This window comes from Numida meleagris, chromosome 12 (genome assembly GCF_002078875.1).
Source record: "Numida meleagris isolate 19003 breed g44 Domestic line chromosome 12, NumMel1.0, whole genome shotgun sequence".
NCBI lineage: Eukaryota > Metazoa > Chordata > Aves > Galliformes > Numididae > Numida > Numida meleagris.
In genome coordinates, this window is record NC_034420.1 from 7543558 (window position 1) to 7564032 (window position 20475).

At 39.3% G+C, this 20475-nt stretch overlaps 1 long non-coding RNA gene across 7 annotated transcripts; it reads left to right on the top strand.

Annotated features, from left to right (window-relative positions):
• LOC110405516 lies at nucleotides 3825-18998 on the top strand. Of its 7 annotated transcripts, none has more exons than XR_002442922.1 (5): nucleotides 3825-3925; nucleotides 4153-4289; nucleotides 6383-6568; nucleotides 11547-11645; nucleotides 12725-15935. It is a non-coding gene; the product is annotated as an uncharacterized LOC110405516 (long non-coding RNA). The 7 variants fall into 7 exon arrangements; XR_002442921.1 differs by lacking the exon at nucleotides 12725-15935 and adding an exon at nucleotides 12288-12681; XR_002442918.1 differs by lacking the exons at nucleotides 11547-11645; nucleotides 12725-15935 and adding an exon at nucleotides 16187-18998.

The window sequence follows — 20475 nt, forward strand, 5'->3', positions numbered from 1 at the left end:
CAGTAACTAGCTTCCTAGTTTCCCTCCATAGGCTGCAGTAGAAGAAAGTTCCTCTCAAAGACAACTTGGAGAGCCTCAGCTGGCCTCTCACTGCCTTACATGCACCATTTCTGCTGGCTTGTCCCTTGCTGAGATCAAGCAGCCCTGGGAGAGCCATGGGGGTAAAAGCTAGCCCAGAGCTAGCTTTGGGAATGGGCGCTACTGGGAGACCTGGAGTGCAGAACCACTTGCAATTTCAAGGATCATTTTTCTGATGAGGCTTGGAGAAACAATGGTGTAGGAAGCAGGCACTTCAGAAGTGAATAGTAATTACAATAAGCCACAGACCTCAAATTTTCCTAACCCAAGAGCAGAACAGTGGGAATTAAATCTGAAAAAGGCTTGATCATGCAGAAATGGCACACAGGTTGGGATCAAGAAAAAAATGAACACAGAAAACGATGTATTTTCAAGATGGTGAAAAATGTCATACATCTAATTCAGCACAATTGAACAATGACTAGTTTAATGTCTTCTAGAGCAAGACAAATGTCAAAGCAAAAACAAGCTGATTTGCTGCAAGCAACTCCCAGCCAAATTGTTCAACTGCACTGATGATACTGCTGTTAACTTCACAATATATTGTTTTTCTAAATTGTATAAAAGTGTAAATTGAAGTTGTAGATCAAAGGAAGGATGTGTTGGCTTGATGGATGTGGTGTTTCAATTATAGCTTTGCTAATCGTAGTTAGAGGTGTTACCTACGGTAGTGTTATCTCTTCTCAGCATAGCATGGGGGCTATTGTGCTCTTCAGCCAAGAAGGAAATGCTGAAAGACTGTAGGGATCAGTCAGAAATCTAGGATGAATGCTGCCACTGCTTATAATTTGATCAGGACTGGCAATATGGATACCTGGCAGGAAAATGTACCTAATTCTGCAAAAAGATACACAGTGCCCATGTAATGAACACATCTGATTCCTCTCTTAGTCTGTAGGTAGTTATACCTCTTTATCAACTGCCATGAAAAAGAGGGCAGGAACTACTAGAAATGAGAGTGATGATCTGTCTGCTAGGAAGAGGCCTTAGAGTGTAGCTCTTCCAGATACAACAAAAGGGCACTGCAGACTTATGGGGGGATTTCTAAACCATTATACCACATCCAGTCAAGAATGAGGAGCTGCAGTTGCTCCCATCCCAAGAAGAAGAGAGGATTTATGTGGCAGAAGTGAGAGAGAGAAGTGGGAGATAAATGAGAAGGGGAGAGATGGTTTGGGGAAAATGTGACTTCATGGGAGAAATTAGGCAGTAAAACCACACTTCTCAGCAGTGGATGAGACAAACTGTAAACTGCATTTGCTTGCAAATCCTTCACTGCCAAAAGCCGCTTGCTATGAGACTGAATCATTGCTGTTGCTGACACAGACAGGAAGGGCTCCCCATATGCTCGCTTTATCTTATTAGCTCCAGCACATGAATGTGACAGGGCTAGGAGGGAGTAGAGGAAAAACACAATGAACTTCAAAGGTCCTGGCATTATGGCGTGTAGAGACTATGGCAGCAAGCATGAAACTGAGGATCCTCTGTGGCTGACACATACGGGAATCCAAATTAGACCCAAACCTGTTATCTGAACTGGAGGAATAGCTAATGGCTCCCCTCTCCCCTTCAGGAGCTGTATTAAGCTTATGCAGAAGATATCATCCTGAATATATATATAAAAATAACATTTTTTTCTAGCTCTTAAAACATTTTTTGCCATCTACTAACACAATATTGTCATGTTGTCAATTGTGGAAGAGCAACAGATGGAGAAACAGTGATCCATCAGAAAACACCTCAGAGCTGAAACTGGTGTCATGGAGCACCCATAGAGAGAGAACTGCGATGGGAGACAGACTCTGGAGAAGGTGTATGTGACCTGGATCACAGTATTTCTGATGGGTGCGTAGATTTTATGTGAAACCAGTGGAATCCATGTTACTAGATCAGTCATTAAGGTGTCAGAAACAAGGAGGTACCACAGCTATTGTTGTTTGATGAACATTAAATCAGCCATTTTATGTTTATGTGTTGCAATATAGTCTTTAATTACTTGACTGCATACTTTGTTGATGGAGGATCTCTCTCATCAGCTGCTCAGGGTGAACGCTGTGGGATAAATCAGCTGCATAGCAAAGCACTGCTGTGTGCAAGACTGCCTTGTTGCTGGAGGCACAGAAAGGCACGGATGGAGTGAGTCAGTAATCTGCCTGCAGGAACAAAAGGGCTCACTGCTGAGCAAGTCATCTGACATCAAAATTCCCGGAGGCTGTTGCTAATTGTATCACTAATTTTGTGGGTAACTGTGATATCATAGTGTATGGCACTGGATGTGTTTTGCAACAGTACTGGCAAAGAACAACTACAGTGAATGCTGATTAATGTTATGCCATGAAAAAAAAATGAATTACTGTTGATAATGTGGTCAGTACAAAGCAAAATTGCTCTAAAGGCAACCTAAAAATATGCACACTTTTTTTTTTTTTTTTTTTTTTTTTTTTTTTTTTTTTTTTTTGTCTGAGCAATAGGAAATGTGCCAAATTCACCTGGAAGCCAATATTATAATATAAATAATATTTATTTGCTGGAATGCAAATAAACATGAGTGACATGAAGCTCCAGGATTAGCATTGTTAGTGAAGGTTAAAATGAAGTTCTTTAATGCTACCCATTATATTTATTGAATCATACCTCAAGGAAGAAAAACTGTCCCTTAGAGTTTGGTTTGCTGATGTCCCACCCATGTGAATAGCTGGGAAAAAGACATCCTATTCCTTTTATTTATTATTATAAGGCCATACAGAACATGTATTATTTTTTATTTCAGACTTCAGGGAGCTGAACCAGTGGAACAGTTTGGAACTAAACTCATCCACTTGCTTCCTCGCTGGCATGGGGAGATGGGGATTTTAAGGCAACTGAGTGATGTGTTCAGCTAGGAAGCTGAACATTTCTGCTAAGCTTATGGGCAGGGGGAGGTGTGGGCCTGTAACAGGCCCAACAGAGAAGGGAGGTGCAAAGCATATATTACCATCCTCCATGAGAATTGTTACTAGTAATTTATTTTGTCCATGCAAAGGACCCTGCACTTGTATAAGCATAAGTGGAAATCCACATGCTAGCAGCATGGTACAGGGTTGTCCCACACCTTTAAGCCTGAGAGTGCTGGCCCGGCTAAGCAGGAAAGCCCTGCTAAGGGCTTTCTTTGGTCCCTGTTGTTCTCCAGTCTCGTCTGTCCCGGCTCCATTCCGCAACATGACCTCCAACTTGCCAAGACTGATAAGAAACAGGAGTTACTTAATGTTCTTAATGTTCAAATAAGTGTTTTGATATGTCAGCTAGCTCTGCTGTGACTAAAGATCCTACTAGCTTTCTCTTCCATTTTCAAGCATTCACATAATCTGCAGCTCTGACTCTCCAGAAGGTGTTTTGTCTTTGATTTCACTTTTACTATGGTTTCCACTAATCAAACAAAACAAACAACAGTACAGCGGTCCGCTACAGTTGTGAAATAAATGGATAAACCATTCCTTTGATTTGCAGATACTAGCAAAATCAAGACATGACAAGAGAGACTTGGAAAAGACAGTTCAAAGTAGAGAAGAAAGAAAAAGCTAGAGGGAAAGAGGTATCATAGTCAGAGTGATGTATCTTTTAATTTTGTTTTATTTAGTGGAGAAGGAGAAAGCAGTCATATTAAGCTAATCTTGCCATAGTGGAAATGCTAAGTCACAGCTTGAACCAGCAATTGAGCACCTGGTGGGAAGGCAGGGCCAACCCAAGGGAGATCAGGTGCATGCAATGAGGATCCAGGACCCACCCCTTCCCTGACCTCATTTAAGGATCGGCAGTGAAAGCAAGGATATCTTGCTGGAGATTCCTGGGTACCTTAGGCCTTCTGAAAGTAAGTAGATTCTTTTGTTTCTGTGCCTACAGCTGTTGTATTTGAGCAAGCCCTCATCTGCTGTAGCCTAAGGCTTTGTTACTCTGTGGTTATTGCTGTGCTTTCCATCGTGTTATACTTGCCAAATCCTGACAGATTTAAAATATTTGTAGGGATGGTCATACCTCTAAAAGCAAAACTCCTAAAGAGTATCTTATAAATTAACTTTCTTTTAACTTTCTTGGCAGAATTAGAAAGTAAATGCAGAAGATCAGTAGAAGCTGGCAATCACAACAGAGGAGGGAAGAAATTGACTCTGGCTTACGACTAAGAAATTAATCAAAAAGGACAAGTATTATCATTGCTTGCGTCTCAGTTTAACAAGGTACTTAAGTATATGCTTAGTTTATAGACTGACTCAATTTAGTAGATGACCTCAGCAGAGGTGTTCTAAGCTTTTTTGCTTTTTTCTTTTGTGATTAATCTCAGCAATATTAAATTGTTGATGTTTGAAGACAAATGTATGCCAACTATATAATTAAACTTGATTTTTAGGGTCCACAGCAGACAAATGTTTACTTTCAGTATCTACAGAAAAAAAAATAGGCCCTAAAAAGTTACTTGCTTGCACTGAATTGAAGGCCAGCAACATGTTTATTACAATCCTTAAATCATCCCTGATAGACAGCAACAAGAAGTTCTCTAACTGGATGATTGAGAACAAGTTAACTCTCGCTTCAACTCAGTTATCTTTGAGGATGTTTTCCTCTCAATAACTGACATTTAATAGACAGCCAGAGTGGAAACACTCTGAGATATATAAACTGAGATATATATATATATATAATCTCCATATATATAATTTTAAGTCTACTTGCCCTACGCTTATCAATGTTTCCATGATAAAATGCATCCTCTTCTAGAGAGAGATTTTGGAAAGATCCATCCAACCTAATTTGTGTCTATGCTATGCAAACTATCTCCTCTTCTCTGTAGGAAGAGGCAATACACAAGCTATTCAACTTAACCTAAAATCTAAGAAACATTTAAGAGATACTCCAATAAGTTTAGATAAGGTATTAAAAGATTTACTAATTTAGTGTTTGGTGGCTCTCTGGAACAGGAAACACCAGTTTCATAATTCACAGACCACTTAAGCGCAATAAATTTTTTCCTTAATCTTAGAAAACTGGTGGGAGCAAGGATTGTGTAGCCTGATTCTCAGTTTTGAGGTTTTTGATTTAGAAATGTCTTGCGTTTTTCAAAAAGTTTGTGGATGAAAAGGTTGAAATGAGTTTACAAGAGCTTGAAACAGTCAAATTTGTGAAAGACTACAGGCCTTTGGCTTCATGGCTGCAGTATTTCAGGTCTTTACAGCTCTCACCAGTCCCCAGTTAGTTTATCAAGATTTTAAGACTTTTTATTCCTAAAGGCAGGATGCAAAGTTCCTTGTCTATCTAACACTGAAAGGTTTCACAACTCCAGCAAGAGGATGTAACAAACATACTCTGCTATTATTTATGGAGGAAGAACTGCTTGAACAGTCTTGAGACTTCTGCTTCATTTGTGAACACACTCACAAATTCTAAGGGCTATTCAAATGCAAGAATAAATATAAAAAAAATTCTTCATGAAGCAGTCCTTATTGACAGTATGCCATTTGTCAGTCTTACTTTGAAAGCTTTAGTTGTTGGTTCTGTGAGCAGCATTTATCCCTTGTATTTCCATGATGATGAGCAGCCAAGACTGAAAACTCAGCAACAGAAATTTGCCCTCCAGTGCAACTCAATACAAACAGAAACATTCTCTTTCAATTGAAATGCTCCCCAAAAGAATGAAATAAATGGATGAATTGCAGAATACAATCATTAATATAATACCAAAGACCATACTGTAATAATTGCTACATTTCTTATAAATTCCAATTAATATTTAATCAGAGAATAAAACAGTCTTTTACCTTGCTGCTCATGCTGCCTGTATTTTTTATAGCCTGAATAATAACAAAATATTTTCCTTTCCAGTTATATTTTCAGTGGCAATTAGAGTGGTATAGAGGGAGTTTTACAACTAAGTGTCTTAGAAAATCCCAGTAGGTATTGATCATCCAAATCCTCATTTCTTTTTTTTTTTAATTAGTTTTAGTGAAGTGTTCACATGTGGTGAAATAATCCTGAAGTGTGTGAGCTATGACTACTGCGGAACACATAATTGTTAAAAGCTCTGAGTGCACTTCTAGGCATATTTTAATAGGATAAAGGCATCTCTTGGTCTTACATGTTAAATTTGACATTTGGGAGTGATTTGCCTTGACCAAACTCCTTTACGCAAGTATAGCAGATCAGAAACTGCACATTTTGATCATTCGTTTCCTACAGTAGTACCATCCAGCATTGCAAGAGTGTCTTTTACATATGGTTATCAGCCCATAATTCTCCCAAAAGGAATGGGTTATTATTTGTGTCTATTTCCTCTCAGGAAATCCTTCAGGATTCTACCTCGGAAGGAGCCATATGATCAATGGAATAACATGTCAGGAGCTGTTAGACAAAATGATGCTGGTTGTATATAGCAGCCTTGCTGCAGAATTTTGGATGCATTTCGCATACTGAACTTCGGAGGCTCAAACTGTGGGATTTTCCCTGGATCTCAGAGGATCACAAGGTAAGGCAGTATGTGCACAGCTTGAGGCTTGGAGGCCATTAGTGGGATCTGGTGGGTGCCTCTCAGTCTGCTATAAAAGAAGTGTGTGCCAAACTTCAGAGTAGAAACGATGATAAAATAAGGGAAGGTTCAAAGTGGATGTAAGATTTGGTTGCATGTGGAGCAGACTCTCTCCCACTCGCTCTACTGTGCAGACCACAGACTAATCTGTTAGTTTCCTACAGACAGGTAGGAAATACTTTCTTCCTCTCTGCACATCCTCACCTCTTCCCCTCATCACCACAAAACCATCACCCTATGGCCCACAGACCTTTCGTGGGCTTGAGAAGCATTTCATGAACTCCCAAGGATGAAAAACAAATCTACTGATGACAGACTAGGATTTGTTAATGGGGCTATGGTCTGCTGAGTGTACAGGCCTACCCATACACCTCGCACTTGTTGCTTTCTTTCTGAAAAATAGCAAAGGTAACTTATCTGTAATTGTAATCACAGTGTTTCATTTCATAATATCTTAAAAGTATTGATACAGCACGCGTCTCTCTTCTTGCCTGTGCCTTGGATCTGAATCCAATACAGGTCAGTCTAGTGTTACGTTTATAGATATTCCTGATTAGTTCCTAGCTTTCATTACCGATCCTATTGACGTGATCCATATCTGTAAATTAATTTGCATTGAATAAATGAAAACAAGGAAAAGTTGGGGAAATTAAATCCCACCAAAATCAAACAGCTTGCAGAGTGTAGTGCCTAGAACATTTTGTGCTGGCCTTGTGCATAAAGATCTGAGAATGCAACAGCTATTACATATCATTCAGCAATTTCCTGTATGAGTCAGTAGAAAAAGTATTTATCCTCAAGAAACTGGCAGAAACCTGAGTTCTTAAATCATTTGAAAGTGGAGAGGACGATGCACTTGAGGACATGCATTCTGTAAGTAAGCTCTAAAGTGTGGCCCATAGCCCTGACCTAGTCTTTAAGGTCTGGGAAGTGTTTAGAGGTTCTTCCATCCACACTGCAAAGGTCACTGAAGAGTTCTCTGGGCTTTTGGTTGAATTTGTTTAGACCCAACTAGGAAGGTCTTTCCTAACTCTACTTCCTACATTTGAAAAACTCATTTCTCATTCATAAAGCCAAATTTTCATTAGATCAAATTTTCATTTCACTTCGGAGAAATGAGGGTATGCTATTTCTAGCATCTTCAGGGGAATTTGGGCTAACCTGCCTGAGGCACACCATTAAAATTAAATGTCAACAATTGTCTTTGGGACTTCTGTATTTGCTGAAGTATACAAAGCAGTTACTCTGTCAATGTAGCTTTTGAAGTGCAGAAACTTTACATATATGTAAATGCCAGATCATACTCCTCTCAAGTACATGTCACTTTGTCCAGCTGTGTCTTTTTGCTCTCAGCTGTGGCTCCAAATATTGCCATAGTATAGGCAGCAACAGCTCCTTACTGTGACTAAGGAGCCCTAGAAAATTTGTGTTCCTTTTGCTGAGTTCACAAAATACTCTGTAACCTTGGAATACATACTACATGTCCCCCCGTTCAAATGAGGTTTCTCTCCTTATTGTTGCTGTGGTTCAGCTAAGGAAGGCATCAGCAGCAATTTGAGAGAAAAGTACTTGGAAACATTCTCAGAATTTGTTCTATAGTTAGTGTTGGAGGCTATGCAAGAATGAAATGCACAACTACAATGGAAGATGAGATTCCATTTGGTCTGAATAAACTTTATCAAAATCTGAGCTTTTTATAGAAAAAAGGCCACAGCTGAAATTGGAGGGCTTTGGTTTCCTTTTTCCTGATCTTATATTACCCTCTAGTGGTTGAGTCTTTGATCGTCATCATCTAAAGTAAGGACAAGAAGACAAGAAGTTAACAGGGATTTTCGTGCAATGTCCTTTAACTGATCATCCCTGACTTCTAAAATCTTAACAAGTTTTAACTTTTTTTTTTTTAAATCTTCAAAATAATAGGAAAGCTGTGGGGGGGAAAAATCCCATCAGCTAATCTTTGAGGGAGATAAATGCGAGAAGCAGTATCTTCATGCCGAAGTTGAAAAAACAGCCTTCAAAACCAAAGGGTAAAGAGTCACAGGAGGAAGATAAAAATACACCCTAAAAATCGATAAAGATCAATTCTTATGTTCTCTAACATCTTTCTGCTCTAAGTGAGAAATGGGAGAGGCAAAACAGCAATGAGATTAAATATTAAAAATTTAGGAAAGGACAAGTATATTAAAAACTTCCATTTTTACTTCTGGTTGTCATGGAGATGCAATCATTCAATGTTCCTAGGGAATAAAATTGTTTTAAATTTCAGCTATTTCTGAATTCATATTAAGGGTTTTGAAAGGATTTCTGTAATTGTTTGGTTTGTTCATTCTCAATAATCATTCTAAAATTATCAGCCAGAACAACGTATCTATTATTATTAACAAATTAACACCCGCTCATCAGTTTAATTTCGGTTAAACCAAGAATATAAATCTCAGAACAATCAGGTAATTTTCACACTTCTTTTTTAATCTCCCTCTTTCTAAATAAATGCATACTTCCTTCAGAACAATTAAGTTTTATATTTCTTTTTCTCTGTTACATTAGGAATTTTCAGTGAGTGCTCACAATGTACTGTTTGCACTGCCGTGGTTAAATCAGTTATGTGATATAAGCTCTGTTCTGGCAGAATGACTTACATAAATAACCAATGTGATTCTAATTATGAATATAAGAACAGAACATTCAATTTGGAATTATCATTAGAGTATGATTCCACTGTTTATTGGAACTAACAGAAACAATTCAATCAAATGTGCATACCTGTCCAACAGCTACACATTCCATGCAATATATTTAATGCCAGTAATTTCCTCTAGCAAGTCTTTCCATAAGAATTGTATCAAAGCAAACTCAGCAGCATTCTTGATGAAGATTTTTCAAATAAACATAGAATATTTTTGGAAATTCTTTCAGGATACATTGAAGCTTGGAACTCCAAGCATTTGAATATTAATGGATCACAAAACCATTCCCCAGATATGATCAGATGTTCATCTGTTTGAAACCAGAACAAACATGTACAGAACTTTTTCAGGCCAAGTATATGCGGAGTCCAAAGACCAAGCCATTGGTTTGGGTTCCCTTTGCTTCTCTCAAAATGAGACAGCTGCCCAAAAGAGCATCCTCTCTGTTGATGGAACCTCAGTACAGTAAAGCTCAGGCACTGTTGGTAACATTTTATGTTTTGCAGTCCTGAAGAGCTGGGTACTCTGAGCAATCCTAGGTAGCAATATAGCACTTCTAGATTAGTTGAATCTGACAGTAACACTGCTAGTGTGAACTTGTGCTAACCGTAGTGCTATTCAGAGTCGTTTAACTTAGGAAAAACTTTTCTTGTTCATCTCCTGCTTGACAGAGACCAGTCAGCATGAGGTTCCTTGTGCCTCCCCTGCTACCTGAGGGGCAGAGCTTCTCCTAAGGCATTTCTAGGACTTCTACAGTGCACTAGTACAACCTGTCCTGAGTGACAGTTTATTGCTAAAAGTTCACTGTCCTGGAACCAAAAGGGAAATTTCCAGTAATCTCTGTATACAGCAGGAGTTCTACTTGCATTTTCAAGGGTCCTGTTATCACTAGTACTTTCTAAGTCCTTTGTGAGCAGGACACAACGCTAATAGTAGGATGAGTGCTAGTGAAAGTTTAAACATGACTGTTCTTAATATTAGGTTAAAAAGTCCAGAATATGAGAAAAGCAAGGGAGGCATCACGCCAGCCTCACTTTGTATTTCTTAGTCTTACAGAGACCCTAGGTCAAATGGAACCTCAAAAAACCTCCCAGATTCAATATACAGTACTGGGAAGTTGGCGTGAGCCTGACTGTGCCATGATTGGTCTGGGATGAAACAGAGACTCTCTTTCATAACACATATGGGAGGAAACATCCTATGGTATACACACAGACAAGGATTAGTCTTCCAAAACTGATGAACAGTAGACATCAAGCTAATGAAGGGAAGACCACCAGCTTAAAATTCTTGAGAGATACTGCATGTCAGAGACTCAAATCTTTAAAGGTGTTTCTGTCGTGGCTTGTACTTATCTCTTAGGGATTGCATAGATTTCTTACATTTCAGCTTTTTTTCATTTTGTTGCCTGTGTGGAAAAGCCTTAACAACAGAACAAAGAGGTCTCTGGTTTTCTTCGACCCTTTGCAGGCAAGTGTCACTTACACAGACACAAAACATTCCCTGTATTTGTATCCTCCTCTCCTTGCCAAAGCATGATCCCAATCAAGTGAAGCAGAGAATTCTAATAAATGTTGGAGCTTCTCAAAAGTCTCTTTACCTCACTTCTTAGCTTTCCTGGTATGTCATAAGGAATTAATTTGCTCCTCTAGCTTAAGAATAAAGTCATATCCTCCTTAGGATCTTAAGATGATGCTTTCTATGGTGTCTGGCCCAAATGTTGATGGCTTCTTTGAAAAGAAATTATCTCAGCTTCTCATTGCAAAGAACAATCACACAGTATAAGAATATAGGAATATCTGAAGTCTTTTCACAATAAAAGCAGATACTGAAACTGCTGGGAATGTCACTATAAGCTTCAGACTTTTCCACCCACATTAGGTCCAGTCAGTGCTAGTACAGAAGAGCCCTTCGCTCTGTTTTTACTATCCCTTTTGATTTCAGCCTTAGAGGCAAGGAGGGAATTACCACTAAAACTCTAGAGCCTGCTAATGAGACTGTCTTCACCCCCTTAATGGAACTTCAGTGAAGACTGCTATTTCCCAGAAACTGAATTATTTTTGAGTAAAATAATTCTCTTTTAATCTCATTGTGTATTGCCTTACCTTGCTTTGCCTTGTAAGGAAACTTCTCTATTTGCCTCCTTCCAGGGTTCAGAGGTAACAGGACATAGGTGCTCACAGCTGGTTTCTAGGTGAAACACCCTCCTAAATGCACCCTTTTTGTTGTAGGGTATAAATTACTGTGGTGAGCAGCTTTTTAAAGCAACAGAATATTTGAAGATGGAAACGTATTGGTTTGGTTCTATTGGGGTTTTTAAATATGTTCAGGTGGGTTCTTGTTCTGATGCTCTCTGTTAAAACAACAGTATGATTCAGTTCTTTAGGTTCATACATAATCTGCTTCTTTCTAGCAAGAGATTTCTGCTTGTTTCTCTTAGCATATGAATGTATGGAGTAGAAAGCTCTAAAAATACAGCTGTAAAACAATTAAGCCGAAGTATCTCTGAATTGGTCTTAAAAACCTGTAGTTCCTCATGATTAAAAATTCTCAAAGAAAGTGCTTTCTCATAGGTCTCTTAGCTATGAAGTTCAACTCTTGTTTACTATCCTAAGAAAGCTACCTTTCTTTCAGTATATTCCTCTTTTGCATTTGAAAGTGATTCAATATTAGGAAATAAGTGAAGCAGGGAGCTAATTATTTAAAGCAAATTTAACAAATGTATAAACTTAATTAATGACCAATTGAATGTTTCTGGCTATGATGGTGATAAAAGCTCTTACATCAGTGCAAACAAGTTTCTTGTTCTCACAGAGTATTATTCCTTGAAAAAAAAAAACATAATTACTGTGTGGAGGTACTACACTTTAATTTTCAAACCTAATTAGTGAAATAAACACTTGCTTACTGCTGCCTGCCTCCTTTTGTTCCCATTTTTGGGGAGCACTTCTTCACATGGTGCACTCCTTCAGGTCAATATGCTGCTCCAGCATCCCATGCATGAGGTGGTGTGCAGCTGGAGCACAGCCATGCTGAGTGAAGGAGACCCATCAGATCAGCTCTGCTCTTCTTTAATGTGGATGCAGTATCATCAATGACATGGATGTCCATTCCTCAAAATAAGAAAAAATTTGATGAAAGAAGAAGTGGAAATTAAGGAGGGGTTGCTTTTTGAGCTTGTAAGAAGAATATCAGAAGGCAAAATAAAACTGAAGCAGCTTTTCCTTCAGCATCAAAATGGAATAGTCTGTTTTCATTCTATCCTTCACCTGCCTTACCAAGTAGAATCCCTTTTAATTCTAGGTATTTTCTCTAAGCTTCAATTTAATAGCCTTATCTTAAAGTTTTGCCTTGTCTTCAAACTTGAAAAGTCACATTTGTTTTTAGGCTTGGTTTTGTTTCCTAACAGAAATTCAGCAGGATTCTGGATGCTTCTCTGCTGGGACTGCTCAGTACAGCAGTGGTGCTACTGAAGCTGGAAGTCCATCCCAAAGTCAGCAGCCAACAAGAAAGACTCGATTACTCCATTGAGCAGATTGAACTTGAGTGAACAACAGCTTTGTTGCTGTTTTTCAGAGGCTTCTGCCTCACAGCCTGAATCAAAGGTCCTGACAGTCATCCAGATTGCCTCAAGGTTTAGGTAATAATCTGACCTTGCTCTATGGGTATTTACTAGCTAGACTGCCAGTAGCAGCTTGAAATTTTGATTCCACCCACTTGACTTGGAAGAAATATAAGTGCCGAATATAAAAGGGCAAAGAAAACTAAACTGTTAAGGTTGCTGACAAGATGATTCATCTTAAAGTTTGTGTAAACCCTGTCTGACATCTTTTTCCCTGCTCACGCTCAAATCTATTGCAAAGGCAGAGGGGAGGAAAAAAAACAATTCAAGTGTTACTTCACGAAATTTCTTCTTCTATTGTCAGATTTGTGAGCAACTGAGCAATTTTCCTAAAGTAACTCTGCAAGTATGATACAGTAGAATCAGAAAATGAAGATCCCAGTGAAATGCTTCCTGGGGTAGTCTTGAGGACATCTGTGTTAGAAGGAATTCATCATATGACAAGCCTGCACAGCCAGGTGCAATGTTGTCTGCTTTGCTCTAAAGACAGCCTTGTTGAGATGCCAGGTATCCCGGCAGGACCTCTTGGCTCACGCACAGAGCTGCCTTCTGCCTGTGGTTTAAGCTAGTAAGGAGCAATAGTGGGGTCTCTACTGATTTCTTGTTCATGTTCAACAAGATGACAGCAAAAAAAAAAAAAAAGTGCATTTGTCTACCAGTGGGCATATAAACTAAGTCCTTCTGTTGGAACTAATCTTGGTTATTTTCTCAAAGACAGTTCCCCATTTGATTTGACTACCACATGTTTGTTAGAATCTACCCATACAAAGGAAAAGGGAACTTTGGATCTCTCAGGAAAATGAGTTCTATTGCTGAAATGAATGTTTCTTAATTGCTTGGCCACAAAATGTGCTAAAAAAATCTGGGCTAGCTGGTAGCTCTGCTGTTTCTGTGTAGAAAGGAGTATAAATTGATTCAGCATGCTTATATTGGGATAACCTTATCCGTACCGGGTAGGCTGTGATTGTGCCAGCCCTGCAGCTTCTGCTGCTAACAGCAGAGTCCATTCTCACACCATCTTGATTAAATCTTATTCCTGTGAGCAGCTATCCACAGCATGCTTGGGTCACAAAGCATAATGCTGCTTCTGCAGGCCTTCCACTCGTCTAAATAAAACATAGAGGTTGGTGGCTGCTAAGTGGAGGAAAAAAAAAAAAAAAAAGAGAAATGGAATGGAAAACTTGGGCTTTCTGACTCACCTGTATTGGCAGCAACACTTAAAAAAAAAAACATTAGAATGTTGCCACAAAATAGTGGAGCGTTATTCTTCACATTGTTGAGCCAGAGTTATACTGAGAGAAAGGTGGGTACTGCAGGAGTAATTACTGTTTTTTTCAGCACAGAGTCATTTACTTGACAGGAATGTGGATAATTTTTTCTTGGTGCGTAGTAGTTTCATAAACAACAGTGTCTGAAGAGAATCAGAAAATCAGGCTCAAGTTCCCATGCTTGCCTGACACACTGCTCAAAATCCAGTGCTTGTGGAAGCTTCCTAAAGTCTCCTGTGCCAGCTGCTGCATCGGAGGGACTAATGAAATATAACTGCAGGACCAATGCAGAGTCAAGTCCTTAACAACATTTTAGTAAGTTAGAAACTACATTTCAAACCTTCTGAACTCACAGGTAACAGGGCAGATTTGGAGTTACCCATAATCTAAATATGATGCTGATTTCTACTTAAGGCAGTCTTTGACTAAACATATTCAGAGCTAAGAGCAATACTGAATATTGCCTAAAGATAGGATATCCACCACTGCTTTGTGAAAACCTTATGGTACAGGTTCGGTCCTTGGAAAATGCTGGTTTGTTTCCTGTTTTAGGCTGTAATTCCAAACTAGGGATGTGCAAATGGGAATTAAACATAGGAAACAAAAGAAGACTTAAGGGAACAGACTTCCACCGTCAGTGCTTTCTTTTCCTCCTTTATCAAATTCATGGCAAGATAGTCATGCCTGTAATGTGAATTAAATCAGGTTTTAACAAAACACCCTGCTGAACAGCTGTGATAGTTTTTAAAGCTGTTTTGGGCCATTACACCTATTAAGGAGGAGCATAATGGTGGTATCTGAACCCTTGGGACCTACAAAGAAAGCAAAGTTGAGACTGAAAACTGTAGTTCAGGATATACTGTGCTTTGGAGAATCGCCTCCAGGGTGGAAGTGCTTGTCATAAAATCTGATGTCTGTGGGCTCGGAAGCTGAGAGCTCATTTTACTATCTGAATTTGAAAGAAGCCTCCAGAGAAATGAAAAAGGCTTTTTCAATGAAAAGGATGCCTTTCTTATAATCTTAAAAGAAAATATGGAATTTTTGTTCACCTCAAGGTTTTGCCATTCCTCAATTCTATATATGGGTTTGTGTGTGCATTTTAGTTTTTCTTAAACCACAATGCTGTTGTCAAAACTGTCTAATTTTCAAAGACTACAGAGAAAACATTGCAGAACTGAGAATCTGATTTGGGGATACTATGTCAGTGGTGTTCTGACAGTGTTTTAACAAGGGGATCCACAAAACAGTTCTCTTTTAGCAGCAGCGAAACCTCTTGGGAAACTTGCGGGTATATGTCTGCCGAGATGAAAGAGACTGAGATTCATGACAAAGTTGTAGAATATGAAATACGGCTGTGGTGTGTTTGTTTGTGATATGCTTCTACTGTTGCTTAGGTGATTTAAAAAAAAAAAAAAGAAGAAAAAGGATGCTGGTTATGTCTAACCTCTTGATTTGTTCCCTTCAAAGCACCGCTTATTAGGTTAAGAACATATTTTGCTCACATATGCTATTAGGATAATTATGCATTTTTCTGCTAATTGATAGGATGAGAGTTAGAGAGGACTTTTATGTGGGATTCCAGAACGGGTTTTAGTACTTCTTTGCTAGTTTCTGGCAGAAGGAGGCATAGTCCCTTTTTTTTTTTTTTAGATGTTTGATCTCAGAAATTCCCTGGAAATATAGAAGCCTTAGAAAACTCATTAAAATGTACTTGGTCTTTCCTGCTATGTTACCAGGATACACTGGTTTTCTACCCCTTGATACTAAAGGTATTCAGAGGAACATTGCATGGCTCAGGAAGAGACTGCTGAGGGGATCCTCTGGACTAAGTCTCTGTGCGGTGGTGGTAATGAGGAAATGATCTTGGTGATCGAGACATCTTCACTAGTTGTGGTTTTTTGATTGTTTTTTGGTTTCCAAGCTAAGATGGACATATGACCTCTTTGACCATTACTGAAAGGCGTTATCTTTCTTTTCAAAGTTGTTTTTTCTCAGCTCGAATCTGCCACTTAAGGGTACTAGAGTCACACATGTGGAAAATGAAAAGAGGAAGAAAGTTGTCCCAGTGAGTTTCCCCATTTCACACCCCTATTAGTCTTGGAGGACTCTTGAGGTCACAGAACTGAAGCTATTGAGGACATGTTTCACCCACCCACAAGACAGAAAGTCCAGTGCGTAAGGATTACATTGCTTTCTTACTTGAAACCATAAAGCAATTAACGGAATATGTGCTCTTACTGAAGCAAGAGTTTTGATGTTCATGAAGGCAGACAACATGGAGGAAACGGTCACAGACCCTGAAGAAGCTATGGCATTTCGCATCACTGTCTTCCAAAAGCTTCCATAGTCATCCTAACATTGGTTTCATCCCTGCAAATGCTGTCTATGGAGAAAGAGCATTAGGCTGAAGAGGACATGAGACCCCTAAGATGTGGTATGGAGGGGGTGACACCTCTGTAGCAGAACTGCTGTATGGAGTTCAGGTGGCTGCAAGCTGTTTGTGATCCAGGCTCTGCTGGAGAACTGCACTGCAGCCTCTTGTGACCTTTGGGTGAATTTCAGAGGCTGCTTTGGCTCACCTATCAGCATACTGTTGCAAAGTGGAGCAATCTTGCTGTTTCTACACATTTGCTTATTTTCCCAACCCTATACTCCTTCTGCTGGACTGTGGTGCTTATTGGCCTCTGCTCAAAATAAAGGCTGATGAGTGAGGAGGAGCAATATTTCCAGCAGGAAGGACTTGTAAGTGCATCTGGAGCAAAGCAAAGTTTCTTGCATTCTGTCTCTGTGTTCTGGGAAGGCCTTTTTATGGGCTCTGTCCAGGGCTCTGCAGCACTGTACTACAGCACTGCACTGTGGACATGGGTACAGCAGGCCAGATGGGTCCTATTCTGCCAAAAACATGAACTGGGTATAGGGAATAATAAGAAAAGGGAAGTAGACTGAAGAAAAGAACTGAACATACTTTTTTTTTTTTAGGAATCTCTTCAGTGTTCACTGGTTCTGAGGTGAATTACGAATGTTGGTCTTGTAAATGAGCTCATCTGTGATATGGTTCTTTAACAGGGATTTATCCAGCAGAATGTAGACTGAAACTACTCAAATTTTCTATGAAGTTACCATTAAAGTTAGTGCCTTTAGGTTGCTGGAGATTAAGGTTAGAACTGAATTTCTGATTTGTAGGTAAAAGAATCATTGTCAGCCTCTGGAAATTCTTTATATGATTGTTTTCTCCTACTTTTAAGTCACTTCTCTTAACAGAGAAGACAACAGATCTTGTACTTAAGGCATGTGGCAGAGTGTGTATTTGCGTTACTTCAGTCAGGTAACTTAATCCTTCAGTATATCAGTTTCTCAACATCAAATGCCATTGTAATAAAACAGTGAAAGGGGAAGTCACATCAGGTAACAAGGGTCTAGATGGATTGAGCTTTGTCAGTCCGTTTGCCTTGTGGATATCTGGGTGCCATGCTCTGTTTTTAAAGAATGTGGATTACAGCACTATATTCTACTTCATACTGTCACTTGCTTTTGTGTTCCCTAACGCATCTTGAAATCATGTTAACTTGTATTTTTTCTACTGAAAGTATTTGCCATGTGGCTTTTGTATGATTTCCCTTTGCCTTGCCTTTTCCCATTTCCTTACCTTTTTCTCCTCCCTTCCTCTCCCTTCCACTCCTTGCTTTTGTCTCATCTTCCAACAATGTGTATGTAACAGTGAGATAAAAATCAAATTGTATTTTTTACAATGTCATGATCATTCTGTTTCCAGGAAAGTAACATTCACTCACAGTAGATTCTTTTTCACACTTAATTTGCCTAACAGGCAGGACTGTATAACTAAGTAGTAGAAAAAGACAGTGTGATGCAGAGACCAACACAACTTGTAGTATAGGTTACTATATGCCCTTTGCAGGGTTGTCTACAGCACTAGTTCTCTAATTCTAAAGCTAGCTAAGTTTTCAGCTGAAACAATTCATTTCCCATAATTAGATCTTATTGTAAAACCAGAGGCAAGATTTGGTTTTGATATCATCTTATGTAACTGCATACTTGCCTTGGTCATATGGGCTTTGTTGGCACACCAGAAGTGAGACTTTTAGTCATATTGGAAAATACATCAGTTGCTCAACTTGAATTTGCCACACATACATCTGAAATTTCAGATTCTGGCAGTCTGATATCAGCATAGGTCTCAAATTCTAATGAGATTTGGATTTAGTGAAAACATCCACAAAGGCAATTCCAATAAGCTGCGCTTTGTGTTCAGCTTTTTGAAAATCATTGAGAATTTGAGATCTGCTTTAAATGCTGTAGGTGATGTCTTGATTAAGGAAGGCACAGAACCAAAACTTAAGACTAAACATGGGGAAAGATCAGAACTGAATATAAAATGCAAAACTGAGTTATGTAAAGTTTAGCCAGGATACTTGATTTGAGTGAAACATTTCACATAAATTTATTTATAGAATCATACAATAGTTTGACTTGGGAGGGACATCTAAAACTCTAGTCCAACTGCTCTGCAATGAACAGGGACACCCACAGCTCCATCAGGTGCTCAGAGCCCCCCAGCCTGACCTTGGGTGTCTGCAGGGTTGGGGCACCACTGCCTCTCTGGGCAACCTGTGCCAGCACTTCACTACCTTTATCATAAACTGTTTCCTTATATTCAATCTAAATCTCCCCTCTTTAAGTTTGAAACCAGTTCCCCTTCTTCTATCATAGCAGATCACACTAAAGAGTCTGTTCTTTCTTAGTCTCTCTTAAGTTCTTCCTTACATCCCCCCTTTAGATATTGAAAGGACACTATCAGGTCTCCCTGGAGCCTTCTCTTCTCCAGACTGTACAGGAGGATGGTTGGCTTTCTGGGCTGCAAGAGCACGTTGCTGGCTCATATCCAGCTTGCCATCCCACTGTCAATGTCATTGATGAAGATATTAAAGAGCATCTGTCCCAGTCCTGACCCCTGAGGAACACCACTTGTCACTGATCTCCATCTGGACATTGAGCCATTATAATGTTTGAAACAGAAGAGCACTTGAGGGAAGTGAGCAGGAAGGGAGTTAAAAGGGATCAGAGACTCAGTGTAGTGAGGAATTTCAGAAATCCAGCAGTAATTCTGGAGGATGAAACAGCTTGCCTGTGATGAGATGGAAGCAGAGGAGTGTAAGAGGAACCACGAAGTAAGGAGAGCAGCTGGGACACTGCAAAGGAGCTGGCAGTAGAGAGGAAAGAATATGAGAACAGACTGGAGTGTGTGGGACAAGAATTCAACTTGTGGGGCAGGAGAGCAGAAGACTGAGAGAATGACACCAGCCATAGTCTGCAGTTTTCAGAGCAGGTTCTCCACAGAAACGAATAAGGATATGGGGCTTCTAGTGGTCAGTGTGACTCCGCTGTCAGCAAAAGGGACAAAACCCATTACTCAGTGTGTTCCACATCCCATCCTACTTGAACAGATACTGGCCATCTCTAGCTCTCAGCGTGTCTTTCCTTACCTTCTCTGTGGGCATCCAAAGGCTCCTGAAGACAAATACTGTGAAAATGATATCACACACTGGGACTTCTGTATTTCCAGTTCGGTTTTGGTTTTTATGAACACTGAAAAGTACTGACAGAATTGCCACAGAAATTACTGAAATTACAGGTCAATTACTAAGAAGTAAATAAAAGCCTGGAAGAACAACTTCCATTAGGATGGTGGTGGTATGGGTATGAGAGGGAAAGCAAATCAAACTCCTCTGCAGTTCATGTGGATGCTGCACAAGAAGCTTGTATCAGAGCACTTGTGGTCTTCTGTGAAATTAGAAATTCTGCTGAAAAAAACATTCATAAGCAGTATATTCCTGTGTTTTATTTTGCCAGCAGCTCATCACTGACCATCATTTTTGAGATGTGTCCATATATGATTTCTTTTTGTTTGACCGTACCTGGGGTATGAAATTAAAATCGCCTTTGAGCAGTCACAAGCTTTTAAATTTCTACAGCTGCTTCCGAAGTAACATCTGTAAATACCAGGAGTTCAATCCTGACCCAGTGCAATGAGCACAGTTTTTCATCGAGTTAAATAGCCTTTCATTTAAAGGGAGCAGAGTTACAATGACAGTTCTTAAGCACCCAGAAACTATCAGCCAAATCCTGATTGCAAAGAAGTCAGTGTGGAGTCACAATTCATAGTTACAAAGTGATGTATTGACATGAAAAATATATGACAAGAATTGAGTGATGTCCAGTATAAGATGTAAGCATATGAAATTGATATTTGAA